This window comes from Pinus tabuliformis, chromosome J (genome assembly GCF_031772625.1).
Source record: "Pinus tabuliformis cultivar Carrire ecotype Pingquan chromosome J, CPIR1, whole genome shotgun sequence".
In the NCBI taxonomy this organism is placed as follows: domain Eukaryota; kingdom Viridiplantae; phylum Streptophyta; class Pinopsida; order Pinales; family Pinaceae; genus Pinus; species Pinus tabuliformis.
In genome coordinates this window covers 393,087,519-393,107,183 of record NC_142295.1, presented here as the reverse complement: position 1 = coordinate 393,107,183, position 19,665 = coordinate 393,087,519, and positions in this window count along the sequence as shown.

Below are 19,665 nucleotides of genomic sequence, written 5' to 3'. Positions count from 1 at the left end.
TATGGAATACATTATTATTGAATGGGGGTGCATGTGGATCCATCCAAGATATAAATCATTTGGGATTGGCTAGCCCCAACCAATCTAACAGAGCACCACAACTGTCTAGGTATTTCCAATTTCTATCGCAAGTTCGTGTTGGGGTTCTCTCATATCACTTGGCCCTGGAGTCAAGTCACCAAAGGAGGAGCGAAATAATAATTCTTTTGGACTAAATCTCAATAGAAGGCACTCGTAGAGTTGAAACATCACCTCTTCTCTACCCCAGTGCTCACATTACCATACTTGCAACAACGATTTGAGATTGAGACAGATGCCTTTGACTATGCTATTGGGGTTCTCCTTACTAAACAAGGGAATCCTATGGCATATCATAGTGAGACACCTTAAGACATAGTCTGGAAGTATCCCACTTATGACAAAGATAAGTATTCCATTTTGTAGGCCTGTCGACGATAGAAGCATTACATTTTGGGGAAGGAAACAGTCATCCACACAGACCACCGACCCCTACAATTCATACAGACGCAAGGGAAGTTTCAAAATGATTTCCATTAGAAGTGGTCCACATACCTGCAACAATTCCATTTGAATACCAAGTACAAGAAGGGCAGCACAAATAATGTTGCAGACTACCTCAGCTGACCATTGATCATGGCATTAACTACCGTGCTCAACTCTTGTGGGCACAAGACTTCTGATTAGCCACTTCTCTACAAAAGTGACCCAGAATTTGGCCACATATACCAAACACTTTTAGAGGGTCAGAAATTTCTAGATTTTCACCTCCAGTATGCTCTGTTATGCCACCTAGGAAACCTTTGTGTTCCTTAAAGTGAGCGCACAAAGATGATTTTGGAAGTGCACTACAATCGGGTCGCTAGGTATTTCAGGGTTGAGAAGCAAGGTCTCTATACTGTGCTACCTACCCCTACACGACCTAGGGAATCTAGCTCCATGGATTACATGTCACACCTTCCTTCTTTAAGCATGGAAACGACTATGTTTTTATGGTCGTCTAAAGATTCTCAAATATGGCCATTATGGCAGCCTGCAAGAAGAGTATCACAATAGAAGCCATTGCTAAACTCTTCTTTGAACAAGTGTGGGTACACTTTGGGATGCCACAGTCTATCATCTCATATTGGGATAGCAGGTTCCTCAGTACATTTTGGTCCAGTCTCTAGTCGATGCTAGACACCAAGCTCACTAAGTCCACATTTTTCCATCACCAAACTAATGGCCAGACAGAGGTCATCAATAAGATGATCATACACATTCTGCACATGTAAAACTCAAAGAATCCAAGCACATGGGATTAGAGCCTCCCCTATGTCCAGCATAGCTACAACCGGGCTCTCCATAACTCGACTGGCCACAGCCCTTTTCATGTGGCCTTTGGATTCCAGCCACTATGTCCCATTGATGTGGCCATACCATTTGTAGCGACTCAAGAAGATTCGGCTCATGTCTAGTCTGAAGCCAACAAGGCAAATAGCTTCATTGAGAAAATTCAACAAATCCACCAACAGGTCCACGACATTTTGGGAAAATTCAATGCTAAGTACAAGCAGCAGTAGGATCAACATCGGGTGCCACACAAGTTTTAGGTGGGTGACAAAGTTTGGTTACATTTGTAGAAGGAGCGCCTCGCTGGGCCCCACCGTAAGATTCGCTCGCTTCGATATAGGAAATACACCGTCACCAAGGCTATGGAAGAATATTCTTTTGACCTCAGCATTCCCCCATTCCTTGGCCTTCACCCAGTGTTCAATGTGGATCACCTTTGGCCATACTTTCCAGCATAAGTTTCCTCATTGCATGGAGGAACTCAACGCAATGGAGACCATTGCTTCCTAAGGGGGGAGGAATGATCTAAGTGGATATTGGTGGCCACCCACCTATTCCATGTGGACCCCCATCATTGTTCTGTGAGTTTTTTTTTTCAGTTTCCTTAATTGTATCACAGTTTACTATTTTTGGCAGTTTTCATGTTGTGAACTTCCAAAGTCGTTTTGAGGCTCTAAACAAACTTTTTTGGCAATATTCTTGTAGATGTTTATATTGAAACCATGCTTTCAGTTGTAGTCCTTGGAGAGATCTTTCCAATGAGGTATCAAGCGCGTCAAACGAAGATAATATGACCAAGTTACGATCTCGGGAAGTTGGCTAGCAAACTAACCCCAACGGGGCCCATAAACGCTTGGTGTTACATCTCATCGGGTGAGGACTTTGGTTGTTTAGGGTTTTCTCTTATTTTTCAATAATAAAAATTCCCTTGAGCCTCATTGTAACTCAATTCAAAGGCATGTACCGGCCACATCTCTTCTGAGAGATAATCTACCATCACCTAAGTTAGTCTCATTTCCATTCTATTTGTAAGCATATTTCATTATTTAATATTAATGAAAGGAAGTGTTATTTCTACTGCATCTCTTTATTTATGGTTATATCTGTAATTTGTTGCATTTTTTTTTAAATTCAGATCAGTTGTGTCAGAGCGGTCTATTATTTCTCTATTTTTCTTTGCATGTCCCCAACGAGGTCAAGATATAAGGAGTTAGGGCTCAAACTAGTCGAACCCTTGCAATACCAGCCTCGTAAATCCCAATGGCCTCCCATGGGGGTAGAAAAGAAAGATGAGGGAACAGGAAATCCTATCCAAATATTGCTCAAGGAGGCCCTTGAGAAAGAAAGGAACGCGATGATGGATAACTTTTCCCATATCCCTCAATGGTTGCCCACTGGCGGCACATCCACATCCAACAACCACTCTAGAGGCTCCACACCTTTTGAGGTACATGTAAACTTTGACATTTCCATATTTGAGGGTCAAATAGATGCAAACGTCATAGATAAATGGTTGAATCTACTAGAAGGATATTTTTCCGTTCATGATTTTTCCATCTAGGACAATATTAATTTTTCTCTTCTCAGAGCTGCCCCCACGTCAAGGATTGGTGGGAAACCTATTGTGAGTAGAACGATGAAAGTATGACCTCACTATTTTCACCTGCTCCCACATGGAATTCATTCTAAGATGCCATCAAGGAGCAGTACTACCTTGTCAGGAGCTATGAAGACAAATACATAAACTAGACCACGTTGTGGCAAGGAAGGGACCAAGCTGTGCGGGATTTTACCAATGTTTTTCATACCTTTCACACAAAGATGGGTATCAAGGATTCTGAGAAACATTTGGTACTCGAGTATCGCAGCTACATACATAGATACATCCAAGACGAGATGGAGTTCCTGGACATCTCCTCGCTCGACATTGTGTACCAATACGCCATCAAGATCGAGCAAAAGTTTAAACAGAAGAAGCGAGACTTTCGATTTGGGAATCCAAAGCAAGGGAAAGGTGCCCCCAAATCGCAAAAAAAAGGAAAAATCCAAGAAGGGATGGCCTAGGAAAACCTGCCAAAGCGACAAGCAAAGGAAAACACTACGAAGCCGAGGAAGGACATGAGAAAGTGATGTGAGTTCCATAAGAGCTCCACCCACAACACAAGTGAGTGTCGGGCCAAGTAGTCACTGGTGACCAAGAGGAAGGCTTCATAATTAGATGCATGTTATGACACTGAGTTAGAACTGTAGGTTTTAACCCTGTACATAAATTAGCTGCATACAAATTCTAAAACAAAGAAAATAAACAATGCGAGAGCATAACACATATACACAGATATTTCCCCTGGAACCCAAAACCAGGAATACCAGTTTGATTTTTCATTATGTTCCTTTCAATGTTACAGTACATATTTATACATGCTGAAGCATCCAATACCATGGACCGAAAACCATCACATCCAAAGCCATGTGCGAAAATCATGCACAAAACCATAGGTTGGTCCACCCAACTAATATAGGGTCCAAAAAACAAAATTTTATGGGGCACTACCCCAAACCCCATAAAGGGGGGTTACCTACACCCCTCAAACCTCCTGTTACCCCCCCACTACGCAATAAAGGGGGGGCTTTGCCCCCCCTCTATTCCCCCGGTTAAGTACGTGGGCTAGTTGTGGAAAGAATATAACACAACCCAACATTCTCCCGCTTGTTATTTTATTTCCACAAGGGGCCACAAGAGAGCTTAATCATTTTTCCAGCCCTACAACACCCATTGTTTCTCTACACCAAGAGAACTTCTCAGAGCTCACAGATTTTTTCAATGCATCTGCAATATTCTTCAATGTGTCCACCTTTACCAGCAACACCTCTTTGTCTTCTATCATATCCCTCACAAAGTGATATTGAACATCAATGTGCTTTGTCTTTGAATGGTATGCAGGGTTCTTTGCCAAGAAAATTGCACTTTAGCTGTCACAATCTATCCTTATAGCTCCCTCTACTAACCCCATACTTGAACACAATCTCTACAACCAAACTACATCCTTACTTTCATGAGTGGCTGCCATGTATTCTACCTCTGTAGTTGATAGTTCCATTACAAATTGTTTCTTACTCATCCAACTGACTGCACCTCCAAATAGGTTAAACACATACCCACTTGTATATATTCTCTGATCCAGATCTCCAACCCAGTCTGCATCAACAAAGCCACGAATATCCAACACTTTGTCCAATCCTGGTCTTCTTTGGTAGCACAAACCATAATCACTAGTGCCATGCAAATACCTGAAAACTCACTTCACTATTGTCCAGTTCTCCTTCCCTAGTTTTGACATAAACATGCTCAATACTCCCACTACATGTGCAATGTCTAGTCTAGTACAGACCATTTCATACATCAGGCTACCGAATGCACTTGCATATGGAACACGAGACATGTCCTCTTCCTCTTCTTGTGTCTTGGGACATTGTTTAGTATTTAACTTCACACGTACAGGAATAGGAACATTCACCAGTTTACTATCCTGCATATTAAACCTCTACAGTATTGTCTCGACATCCTCTGGTTTAACCAAATCTTCCTCTTTGCTGGATCTCTTTTAATTTCCATACCCAAAATATAGTTTGCAACACCAAGATCTTTCATGTCGAATTTGGAGGACAATTGGGTCTTCAAATCCTGGATAATTTCTTTGTCATTTCCAACAAGCAACATATCATCCACATACAAGACCAGATAAATAACACGGTCATCAATTAATTTGAAATACACATAGTGATCTACTTTGCTTATGGTGAAGCCAAGTCCCCATATAAATGTATCAAATTTTTGATACCACATCCTTGGTGACTATTTTAACCCATACAGAGACTTCTTTAACTTGCATACTAGTTCTTTCTTACCCATCGCCACAAATCCGTCAGGTTGCTTCATGTATATTTTCTCTTCCAGATCCTCGTGAAGAAATTTTGTCTTCACATCCATCTGTTCTACCTCAAAATCAAAAGCAGCAACAACAGATAAAAGTAATCTAATAGAAGTTACATTGGCAACAGGAGAAAAACTATCACCAAAATCAATTTCCAGCACCTGGGAATAACCTTTTGCTACCAACCGAGCTTTGTATTTCTCCACCTTTCCTTCTGCATTTGTCTTCTTATTGAACACCCATTTGCTACCAATGGGTTTCCTTCCATCCGACAACTCCACCAAATTCCAAGCCTCATTTTTTTGCAAAGATGTCATTTCATCAACCATGGCCTCTTTCCAAAGTTTGCCATCCTCTGAATCTACTGCTTCCTTCTCAATTATAGGATCATCATCATTTATAGATAAAGCAAAATTTGAACAGAAAGTAGATGGGCTATACATTTCTGGCTGCCTTCTTTCTCAAACTGATCTTCTCACATCCAGAGTTTGTGGCTCTTCATCTTCTGATTCCTCCTTTGTTGTAGAGTCTGATTCTTCCTCCTTAAGCTCAAACTCTATCTTCTCAGGTTCCTTTGGTTGGAATTCATGTTTAATAACATCTTTTACCTCTCTGAACACCACATCTCGATTGTACACAACCTTCCTTGTTACTAGGTTCCAAATCTTATAACCCTTTAAACCATCCTTATACCCAATAAAGATGCACTTTTCAAATTTACTATCCAACTTTGGTTCGTTTCTCCTTTGGAACGTACACATATGAATCACATCCAAATACCCTCAGATGTGAACGAGAGGGTTTCTTACCAGTCCATACCTCTTGTGGAGTCTTATCCTCCAACAGTGATGAAGGTGATCTGTTGACTAGGTAACATGCTATCTCCACCACCTCTGCCCAAAATTCATGTCCTAACCTAGCACCACTAAGCATGCTTCTTGCCATTTCCATCAACGTCTTGTTCATTCTTTCTGCAACTCCATTTTTCTCATGTGTGTATGGAGTAGTCTTCTATCATGCTATACCACACTTCTTACATAATTCTTCAAATTCCTTACTACAAAACTCTCCATCGTTATCTGTCCTCAACACCTTTATCTTCTTCTTTGTCTAGTTTTCCACTAGAGCATTAAATTCCTTAAACTTGTCAAAGACTTTAAATTTATTCTTAAGGAAATATATCCATGTATTCCTTGAGGAGTCATCTATAAATGATACATAGTACATAGACTTACCCAATGATGGAACCTTCACAAGTCCAAACACATCACTGTGCACAAGTTCTAATATATGTTTCGCCCTCTTACCACCACAGGGAAAACTCACTTGATTTTGCTTCCCATATACATAATTTTCATAGAAATCAAAATCCAGAGAGCTATTACTCATACCTTCTACCATACCTTTACCATGAAGTATTTAAAGGCCCTTCTCTCCAATATGTCCAAGCCTTTGATGCCATAGCATGGTCTTCTCTCCAAAGACCACTAGATTTTCTGTGCCACTTTCAGGAACCACAGAGCTATTGCACCCATCAACAACAGTGCTACCTTGCAACTTCTACAGGGTTCCAATCCAAACTCCCCGCATCAATACTAGTGTTCCCTGAACCATCTTGCAGGTATCCTTCTCGAACACTATTTTTACACATGCATCATCCAGCTTGCTTACAGAAATCAAATTTCTGTCCAATGCAAGAATATGCAGAACACCCGGAAGTGTTCTAACCTTTCCACCTTGCAACTTCAACTTTACTTTTCCACGACCAATGATTCTAGCCTTCCTATCATCCCCTAAGAAGACATCACCACCATTTTATTTCTCGTACTCTCAGAACCACTCTCTATGGGGAGTGAAGTGAAAGGATTCACCTAAGTCAATCATCCATGCCTCATGATCTACATGTGTACTTTAAGAAGCCAAGTACACATCCCCACCTTCATTTGAGATGGATTTCACCTCTGTAGAAGGAGCATCATCAGATCCCTTTCCTTTATCAGGAGCTTTAGATTTACAGTCCCTTTTGTAGTGCCCTTCCTTTCCGCATTTCCATCACACCACCTTTACAAGTTTTCCTGGATATTTAGATCTCCCTCTAGATTTAGATCTCCCACTCGATCACTTATTTTTGTTTCTGTTCTGGGACCGTCCTCGTACAGACAAGGCATCACCATTCTGGCTCTCCATATTTTTCCGTCTCATCTCCTCCGTCAGCAAGGATGAGACTATTTCATGAAACTGCAAGGCAGTTGTATTGTTACCTATTGCAATAACCAGACTAACCCACAAATCTGGTAGAGAACACAACAAACTGATGCACTTATTTTCTTCTAAAATTTTAATATCAACAGATAATAACTAACTTACCATAGTATTAAATGCATTCAGATGCTTTGTCACCGAGTCTCCATCTTTCATCCTCAGGTTATACAACTTTTTCCACAGGAACAGTTTATTCACCAGAGACTTAGATTGGTACAAATTCCCTAACTTGTCCCACAAATCCTTCACCGTAGCTTCCCCTGATATATTCAGCAATACTGAATCTGAGACACACAATCGTATTGTGCTCTTTGCCTTCTGATCCAACTTCTTCCATTCTTCATCAGACACTCCCTTTGGTTTAGTACCCAGATCTACCACAATCCACTGATCTTTATCCACCAACAAATCCTCCATATTGAGTTTCCAAAACTCAAAACTCTAACCATTAAATTTCTCTATCTCTATCTTTCCACTGCTTGCCATCTTCTTTCACCACCAAAATCGATCTCGTAGATCTCCCACTAAACAAGGTCTACCACAGGCCTAAGAGAAACCCCTCAGCAACAAAGGCATCCCCTTGAAGCCAAAATAGCTCTGATACCAAATGTAGGTTTTAACCCTGTACATAAATTACCTACATATGAATTCTAAAACATAAAACATAAACAATGCGAGATCATAACACATAAAACACATATACACAAAGATTTTCCCCTGGATCCCAAAACCGGGACTACCAGCTTGATTTTTCATTATGTTCCTTTCAATGTTACAATACATATTTATACATGCCGAAGCATCCAATACCATGGACCGAAAACCATCGCGTCCAAAACCATGTGCGAAAATCATGCACAAAACCATAGGTAGGTCCGCCCACCTAATATAGGGTCCAAAAAACAAAATTTTCCGGGGTGCTACCCAGGACCCCATAGAGGGGGGTTACCTACACCCCTCAAACCCCCTGTGACCCCCCCGCTACACAATCGGCACAATGAAGGGGGGGCTCTATCCCCCTCTAATCCCCCAATTAACTACATGGTCTAGTCATGGAAAGAATATAACACAACCCAACAAGAACCTGACAAGGGGAATGACAAAGGGAATTAGATTATTGATGTGGAGGTCAATGCCACTGTCACCACCACAAAGATCCAGAAGGAAGAACCCAAATATCTAGAGGAGTAGGAGTGTCTCTTCCACTCCCAGAAGTGGGTAAAGGGTTCCTCGCTACAGTTCATTGTCTACAGCGTGAGCCAAAAGAACCTCATTACATCATACTTTGTGAAGCGGCTAGGCTTACCAACCACAACACGCCCACAACCATACACCATCGGGTGGCTTCACCAAGGACAGGATCTGCGTGTGAGCCAGCAATGTTGCCTTGCATACAACATCAAGCCTTTCATAGATGAGGTATTATGTGATGTTGCTCCGCTTTATGTTTGTGATGTATTATTAGGTCAACCATGCTTGTGGAAGAAACATGGTGTGTATGATTCAAGGCCTCGCATTGTTATTGTTACATTAGGAAATACTTTTTACAGGATACCGGAGGTAGCCCCGCCTACTGCCATCTCTCTGGTTACTGAAAAACAATGCAGTAAGCTCATTTCAGAAACTAGGAAATTTGTTTTCCCGATGATACACCCTTAAGGAAAGAATAAGACGGTCACCATGACCTCTAGATAGGGCCCCTCTGCACGACAACAACATATGGACAAGATTGTGGAGGAGTACGAGGATATCTTGACCTCCCCTGTAGCGGTGCCTTTGCACTGTTAGGTCAAGCACTCCATCGATCTAACCCTAGGTACATCATTACCCAATGGACCAATCTATCGACGCTCTGTTCTGTAGAACGATGAAATCAAGAAGAAAATTTAGGAACTGCTGCAGAAAGGTCACATTCAGTTGAGTTCATCACCTTGTGGGAGACCGATCATGTTGGTACAGAAGAAGGATGGGACTTGGAGACTCTGTATTGAATATTGGTCATTAAGCAAGATCATTGTCCGAAATAAGTAGCAGATCCCACACATTGATGAACTTTTGGACCAACTCAATGGGGGAAAATATTTCATCAAGATCGACTTGAAGTCTGGATATCACCAAGTACCAATTGTACCCTCCAATGTGTGGAAGACTGCCTTCAAAGCCAAGGAGAGCCTTTTGGAATGGTTGGTTATGCCTTTCGGGTTGACGAATTCTCCTGCAACCTTCATGAGGCTAATGGATGACATCTTGCATCGATTCACCAACTCATTTGTCATGGTATACTTGGATTTCATCCTAATCTTCAGCAAGAGTTCAAAAGAGCACCTCTACCACATCTGATAGGTTCTCCAAACACTACAACACCACAAGCTATGTGCCAATTTGGAGAAATGAAATTTTGGCATGACCAAGGTTCAGTATCTGGGATACATTATTGAAGAACGGGGGGTGCATGTGGATCCAGCCAAGATACAAGTCATTCAGGATTGGCCAGCCCCAACCACTCTAACAGAGTTCTGCAACTTTCTAGGTCTTGTTAATTTCTACCGCAGGTTCGTGTTGGGGTTCTCTTATATCACTTGACCCTTGATTCAAGTCACTAAAGGAGGAGTGAAAGAAAAATTCTTTTGGTCTGAATCTCAACAGAAGGCATTCACAGAGTTAAAACATCGCCTCTGCTCTGCACCAGTGCTGAGATTACTAGACTTGCAACAACGATTTGAGATCGAGACATATGCCTCTAACTATGTTATTGGGGTAGTCCTTACTCAAGAGGGCATCCAGTGGCATATCATAGTTAGACACTTTCAAACACAGTCCGGAAGTATCCCGCTTATGACAAAGAGATGCATTCCATTGTGCAAGCCTGCCAATAATGGAAGCATCACATTTTGGGGAAGGAAACGGTCATCCACACAGACCACCGACCACGAAAATTAATATAGATGCAAGGGAAGTTGCAGAATGATGGCCATCAAAAGTGGTCCACATACCTACAATAGTTCCATTTGAATATCAAGTACAAGAAGGGTAGCACAAATAATGTTTCAGACTACCTCAACCGACCACTGATCATGGCATTAACCACTGTGCTCAACTCTTGTGGGCACGAGACTTCTGGTTGGCCACTTCTTACAAAAGAGACCCAAAATTCTACCACACATACCATACACTCTTAGAGGGTCAGCAAGTTCCAGAATTTCACCTCCAGGATGCTCTGCTATTCCACCTCAGACACCTTTGTGTTCCTTCAAGCAAGTGTGCGAAGATTATTTTGGAAACGCACTACATTTGGGCTATTGGGCATTTCGGGGTCGAGAAAATGGTGGCAGTACTCCAAAATATTTCTATTGGCCAAATATTCGACAGGATGTCGAGAAGTACATCAGATCCTGCACTGCCTGCATCATTTCCAAACCTACCATCAAGAATCAAGGTCTCTATACTCCCCTGCCTACCCCTATTCTACCTTGGGAATCCATCTTAATGGATTACATGTCAGGCCTTCCTTCTACTTAGCATGGCAACAACTGTTTTTTTGTGGTTGTCGACAGATTCTAGAAGATGGCCATTATGGCGGCCTACAAGAAACGTATCACATTAGAAGCCAATTCTAAACTCTTCTTTGAGCAAGTGTGGGTACTCTTCGGGATCCCGTATTCTATCATCTTAGATCGGGACAACAACTTCCTCAATACATTTTGGTTCAGTCTCTAGTCGATATTGGACACTAAGCTTACTAAGTCCACAACTTTCCATCCCCAAATTGATGGCCAGACAGAGATCCTCAACTGGATGATCGTACACATTATGCGCATGTACAACTCAAAGAATCCACGCACATGGGATGAGAGCCTCGCTTATGTCCAGAATGACTACAACTGGGCTCTCCACAGCTCAACTAGACACAACCATTTTCAGGTGGCCTTGGAATTCCAGCCACTATGTCCCATTGATGTGGCTATACCATTTGTAGCGACTCAGGCAGATTCATCTCATGTCCAGTCCGAAGTCGACAAGGCAAATAGCTTCATTGATCACATTCAATACATCCACCAATAGGTCCATGACATATTGGACAAAGCCAATGCTAAGTACAAGCAGCGACATGATAAGCATCGGGTGCCACACAAGTTCCAATTGGGTGACAAAGTTTGGCTACATTTGTAGAAGGAGCGCCTCGCTGGGCCCCACTGCAAGATTCGCTCGCTTTGATATGGGCCATACACCATCACCAAGGTTTTGAGACATAATGATTTTGAGCTTAACATTCCCAGCTTCCTTGGCCTGCACCCAATGTTCAATGTGGATCACCTTCGACCATACTTTCCACCATTACTAGACACATCCAACATTGTAGAACAGCTCACACCAACAGATTTAAATCCAAGACTACATGGAACAAGCTGCAACTGATCAGATCATGGACATGCAGATCAAGGACACTTGCCAGCAGAAGATCCAACTGTATCAAGTTGTCAAAACCATCCAACTCTTATGCCAAGGAAAATGGCTCACTAGGGACCAAGTTCAGCAGAAGTTTCATCATCTCATGGAGGAACTCAACGCAATGGAGACCATTGCTACCTAAGGGGGAGGAATAATCCAAGAGGATATTGGTGGCCACCTAACTATTCCACTTGGACCCCCACCATTATTCTATCAATTTTTATTTTTTCAATTTCCTTAATTGTAGCACAGTTTACTATTTTTAGTATTTTTCGGGTCCTAAACTTCTGGAGTTGTTTTGAGGCCCTAAACGAGGTTTTCTTAGCAATATTCCTCTAGGATATTTTGGTGAAATCATGTTTTCAGTTGTATTCCCCGGAGAGATATTTCTAGCGAGGTATCATGCACGTCAAACGGAGATAATATGACCAAGTTAAGACCCCGGGAAGTTGGCTGCCCAACTAACCGAAACGAGGCCCATAAACTCTTGGTGTTACATCTCCTCGGGTTAGGGTTTTGGTTTTTTATGGTTTTGTCTTATTGTTCAATAATAAAAATGCCCTTTAGCCTCATTGTAACTCAGTTTAGAGGCATGCAGCCGCCACATATCTTCTCAAAGATAAGCTACCATCGCCCGAGATAGTCTCATTTGCATTTTGTTTGTAAGCATATTTCATTATTTGATATTAATGAAAGGAAGTGTTATTTCTGCTACATCTCTGTATTTATAGTTATATGTAATTTTTTGCATTACTATTTAAATTCAGATCACTTAGTTTGTCTTTTAAATAGGTTATGGGTCTTTACTGCTAGATTCCTTGGAGTAGTCCCTAGCAAAGTGGCCATATCCATGGCAATAGCGACATTTGAATGAGACACTCTCATAATAAAGGGTAAACCATTTTCAAGATCAACCTCCACACAGATTTTGGCACATGCAAACTAAGAACTTGTAGGCTCTACCCTATCCAAATGTCTCGTGACACCATTGCCAATTGCTCTTAAATATTCACCACTATAGCAAGATAATGACAACCTGGGCAATTTAACCAAAATAGATATCGCAGTCAAAAGTCCTCATCAGAATTAAAATCAAGGGTCCATTTATTCAAATGCATCCCTCTAGATATGGAAAAATAAGGACCATTTCTGAAAATCACACCATGGTCCTCCTTGAGTTCAAACAAAAAAGCAAAAAATTGTTGCCACGGGTATATAATCCAATGTTACCCTTCATCATCGGCTTCCAAGTTTGTTCAATCCAACAATCCATGGAACGCATTGAGGGTCACATGCCTGTAAATTTACCCACTAAATCTCTCTCATAATAGGCCAAATTTATTCTACGAACCCCGGTTGGAAGAGAAACATAGGGTATACCTTCAATCTCCTTGACAAACTTCGATTGTGTTGCATTGTTCCTTGGTCTCTTTGGAAGTGCGGACACCAAAACTTGGCATACCAAGACTTCGTCACCGTGAGTATCCCCCTTCGGGGAGGTCATCGCGAGGTCGTTCTACTCTCCATCATCGGGCTATTGATTATTGACTATAATATCAATATCTTTAACCCATAATTTGAAATAAAACTCATACACCTTAATCTTCTCATAAAATTTTTACTTCGAACAATATTTAAATCTATATCAAAAATAATTTTATTATACATGTCGTTGGCATGGTATTATGCATTTAGTTTTTCCTTTGACTGCCTATTAGTTTGTCTTTGACCAAAAATTTATGCCACTTATCCATAGTTTAACATTGAAAATTCATTTTTTGTTATTTTTTTATTATTATTTAAATTTATTTATTTGTAAGGTGATTGGTTGAGGTCTTATTATGGGTTGTTTAGTAACTTCCATTTCTATTAGTTACTAATTTTCTTATTTTAGTTTTATTTCCTTTTTATTATTTCCATTTTCATGAATTATAGTATTTTCTCCATATTTTCAATTTAAGATAACAAATCTTAAAGAGAAAGAATTAAAAAAGAAAGGAGTAATTTTTTTTAGTTTTATTATTTTTAATTTGACTTGTATTTTTTTTTTCTATGGTTTTTTTTAAGATGACAAATTTTGAGGAAAAGATAATTAAAAAATACTTTCCCAATAATTTTTATTTCATTTTCTTTTTATTTATTTTTTTTAATTTGACTTTTATATATATATATATAGAGAGAGAGAGAGAGACTTTTTCTATTTTCAATTCCAATTACATTAATCATAAAAAAAATCTTGTTTACACATAACTTTTATAATTAATAACTATTATGATAATTAGTTATTAGTTTTTAGAATCTTATGAGCATTTATTTCCTACCTTTATTAAGAAAGTTTTATTGATGTATAGTTACTCATTTTTTAGGACCTCGAGCAATTTTTTCCTAACTTTGTTGAATTTGTTTTATTTAAGCATAGTTTTTATTTTCGCATAGTTGTTGAAAGTGATCTTATAACAAGAAATTGAATTCAATAAATTAATCTTCTTGGATTCTTTTTTTTTATTATTTTACTGTGTCTATGTTCTAGCAGGTCAAAAGATTTTAAACTCCATCTCTTCTTGCAGGTCAAAGGATTTTAAACTCCAGCTAGCTTCTCGCATGTCAAAGGATTTGAAACTTCAACTTGGTTCTCACAGGTCAAAGGATTTGAAACTCTGGGTGGGATATTATGAGGATCCCACTTTGAAGTCCCATATTATGTTTCAAGTAGTTGGACATTGTTAGGTATTTATTAGGAGGTTAGTCTTCAATTTATTTGTTAAATTTTCTTTATCTCCTTTCCTCAAATGAAACACAGAAGATTGGTCTCAGTTACCATGCAAAATGTTAATGTGTGAATTTTGTTAAAGAGGTTTAATCTACTGCAACTTTCTTCCTGGTTTTATTTAAAGTGATTGTCAAATCCAATCAATTTAGTACTAAGTCAAAAATCATAGATAAACTTATAATATTTTAAAAAAAAATGAAATGAGGTAGTGCACTCACGAAAAAAGCAACATTTTAGCACAACATTTTCACTTTCATTTCTATTTTTTATGAAAGCTTTAATTGATCATCTCACAACAGTTCATACTCCAATTAGCTATATTTAAACTAAGCGGCAGGCTAGGTACTATCTACGTAACACTTCTTTAATTTTTGTTTTGAGAGAACCTTATATCTTTAAAGGTCTCTTCCTACCTTATGTGTTATTTGAATTTTACAATGTTTACGGATTAATTTAAAAAGTTTTACTTTTATTTGATCTCGTCTTGTAACCCTTTAACTAGCATAGATCCGTCTTAAATATGGATCTAACATGAGCTGAGAGAGATCCAATTTCTTCATATGCAATCATTCCAACCCTAATCCTCTTTGGTTAGATGAAGACCTTACTCTAGCTATCCGGTACAAAAGGACCTCTAAAGACCTCAGGGAAAATTTGTTTGGGTCGGAGCTAGTCAAGCTTTGTAGTTCTCAGGATCTCATAATTTGAAACAGTGTACAGAAGTGGCCCAATTCTAGCGAGATGACCTGCATCCATGGGATTGGTCGCAGCGCGGTAGACTATGTTATTTCCGATCTCCCTTTATACAATGAAATAATAAATTTTGACATCTTAAACAACCATGAGCCTGACCCTGATCATAGGCCTTTACTTATAACTCTAAATTTTGTCATGCATAGAGATCCCATAAAAGATAATCCTTATAGCCAAAATAACTTAATCCTTGATATAAATAAAAATGATTGCTTTCTAAATGAATTAAAAACTAATTTGCTTCATTTATCTAGTATAGACAACATAGAAGACCTCTATCATAATTTTACTACGACCCTCTCATATTCTGTTAACAAGTTCTCAATTGAAGTTTCAAGTAATACAAGAAATAGAAAACCCAACCAATGGTATGACAAAGATTGTAAAAGTGTGAGTAGAGAAATTAAGGAATTTGTTGATGAATCTCTTAAAATTGGCAAGATAAAAATATACAAATCCCTAACTAAAAGGAAAAAGAGGCATATATTCATAAAATACAAGAGAATATCTTACACCTCTCTGAGGTAGCTCCTAAGAAATTCTAGTGGCAGATTCTAACTAGGAAAACTAAAGATAATAATAAAATTGCTTTACACAACTGGAATTCCTATTTTAAGAGGCTTTATGAATCTCCAAATGTCATGGATAACTTTGAAATCCTACTCACAACGAAAGAAGTTTTCTCATTAGAATACATTGATTTTGGGGTTAAACACCTAGCAAATGGGAAAGCTAAGGACATTAAAGGTTACCAGGCAGAAATCTTAAAAATTCGAGGTCTTGTCCTCATCCCCCACATCCACAAGATTTTCAATCAACTGGTCAAGCAAGGGTTCCATAAACTATGGACTCAAGGCCTCATTATCCCTATTTTTAAAAGTGGGGATACAAATAACCCCTCTAATTATCGGACAATTATGATCAGCCCTCTCTTAGCCAAGTTATAGGGTAGTATTTTGGAAAATAAATTGAGCATATGGCTTGAAAGTGAAGGTAAGCGGGTTTTAGAAGGCAGGACTCAACAACGGACCACCTCGTTACGCTTAGGATCATTGTGGAGGAATGTGGCAATGATAAACCCAATTTTTTTTATTGCTTTGTGGACTTTAGAAAGGCTTTCGATATGGTTCCTAGAAACAACCTATGGAATAGATTAGAATAGCTAAAGGTTCCTTTCGAGTTAAGAGCTAATGCTATAAGATTATACAAGAATGTAATTGCCAAGTTAAAGAGCAATGAGGGGTGGTCAAAAGATATTAAGTGTAATATCAGAGTTAAACAAGGTTTCCCGCTCTCCCCTACCCTATTTGGAATTTACATCGACAAGCTAGAAGGTTGTTTAGAGGAAGCAGGTTGTGTTGGCATGATCTTAGCTAAGATAGTCATCATCCTTCTTCTCTATGCTAATGATATTGTTCTTCTTGCAAGTTGCCCATCTGATCTCGATAAGCAACCTAGACTTCTTAAGGATTTCTGCTCTACCATGGGTATGATTGTTAACATTGGCAAAACAAAAGTTGTGATTATCAAATCCAAGAAACTTACGCTAATTTTATGTATAACAATAGTAACTTGGAGGAAGTGTCTTCTAACAAGTACCTAGGAATTCATATTCGTCACAAGCTCAACTGGAACTATAGCATTGAGAAAAGGATTAATGAGGGGTAGAAAGCTTATTTTGGTCTTGAAAATAATTATAAAACGACAAACCTCGTAATGTGGGATAGAAAGAAGTTCCTCTTTGAAACTTTAGTCACTCTTGTTATCTTATATGGATGTGAGCTTTGGGGCTGCAGCATCTCTAAATAATCCTCGAGGAAGATTGAGCAAATCTAGAAGTGTTTTATAACATATAACCTCAAAATTAAAAGCAAACCCCCTATCCTATTCTCCTTATAGAAGTGGGTCTTTTCCCTATCGAGAGCCTAGCTATGACTAGGCTTTTGTTGTACAAGCACAAACTCAATAACATAGGAGACCATAGACTTCCTAAGCTAGCTTTAAATTCCAACGAAAACTACCTAAAGCTCAAATGAGGTTGGTATAAAGACACGAGGGCCTAGTTAAACCATTGGGAGATCAACAAGAATGTTGCATTGCAAAACATTAATAACATTAAAAATATTGTTACTTCTAAGTTAAAAGAAAAAATGTGGTGTGAGAAAGATTTAGCAGTTAAAAGAAAATTAAGATATTATAAGAAGGTCATCAACCCCACCCTAGAAGATCAAAATTATCTCTCTATTTTAACTAGCTCAAAGAAGAAAATTAATATAGCCATGATTAGAACGAACTCTCATGAGCTCCATAGTGAAACGGGTCGTTGGGTAGTTCCTAAAACACCATGGATGGAAAGGATCTGCCATCTCTGTTAGAATATGAACATCAAGGATGAAAATCACTTCCTCTTAGAGTGCCCCGCGTACAACCATATTAGATCTCAGTTTCATAATCTTTGTTGCAATACTAACCTTCCTAGCCTTTTACGATGTCAAAATTATAGTGAGATCGGGAGGCTTCTCTCCAAGCTTTTTGAGCATATGAATAAAATCTTAAATTAAATTAAAATTCATTTCTTTAGGTCTGATAGACCAATATTTGGTCTTAGTGGACTTTATCCATCATCATCATCATCATCATCATCATCATCATCATCATCATCATCATCATCATCATCATCATCATATATATATATATATATATATATATATATATATATATATATATATATATATATATATATATATATATATATATATAGATATATATATATATATATATATATATATATATATTAGATTTTTTAGAATGGATAAGGTTACACATCATACTGGGTTGCAGAATGAGCCTCTCGACTCAAAAATATTTTCAATTAATTATTTTATTTTTAATTTTAATTTTTTAATTCAATTTTTATCAATAATTTATATTTTTTAATTATATTTTTTATATAATTTTTTTATATTTATTTTGGAATTTAATTTTCAATAATTATGAGGTGGATGGTAGGAATTTAAACTCTCCAAAATATTCTTAGTAGCACTCATAAATCAAATGTTGAGATTTATTAGTTATGTTTTTCTGCCATTTAATTAAATTGATTAATTTAAAAAAATATCATATGAACAAGTGTCATATAAAATGAGTTACAATTTTTTGATCATGTGGTATTAATAAACCATGGCATTGTCACAAATTATATTCAAAAGTTAAGGAATAAGGCTTTCAAAATTTTAATTTGATTACTTGGTGGATGATAGGGATTTAACTTTTTTTCTTTTTCTATATGGTTCAAGAACACCAAGATCGGTGACTTCTACATCCACAAAATATTTATACCAAGAAAATCTACCCAAAGGGATCACTTCTTATCAAAATCAATAGAAAAGATGCTTATGGGGACTCCGCCAATTGAGCTAACCCTTGTGGCTAATGATTGGGGTTTAACTTGCACCAAATATTTTAGAATATGCTTAGCAATATACACAATTCAAAGGTTCAAATTTATGTTTAAAGCAGTTATGTTATTTTTCCCCTTTTAATTAAATTGATTAATTAAGAAACATGTCACATGAAGTGAGTTATAGATTTTTGAGCATGTGGTATGATATGTATCTTAACAAAGTCGCTTACAAATTAAAAATCTTAATGATAAAGTGAAAGTAAATCTCTATGAATAAAAATTATGTTCTATGTTTTTTCTCATATATGTTTAACTTGTATATTAATTCTTTTTTATAATTAATATTAATAATTTAATATTTTAAAATAAAGTTATAATTTAGTCCATTATTATGATTTTTTTATTTAATTTTAGTAACTTAAATTGTATTATAAGAGAACTGTTTTGATATTTATTATGAATTGGTGTCTATCACAATTTACTATCAATTTAATTTATATGTTTTCACTAGTTTTTATGATTTTTTTTAATCTTGGAAATGTGAGATGTATCATGAAACACGTATTTTGATGATTATCATGGATTGATTCTTATGAATGTTTACCAATCATCTAATTTATATGGTTCAGCTAGTAAGTAGGCTAATTATATTGCAAATTTGTTTATAAAATTATAAATATTAAAAAAAAAAAACATGCTATGCTAATTACATAAGAATGGTTTGAACTGAGAGGCACTCTACAGTC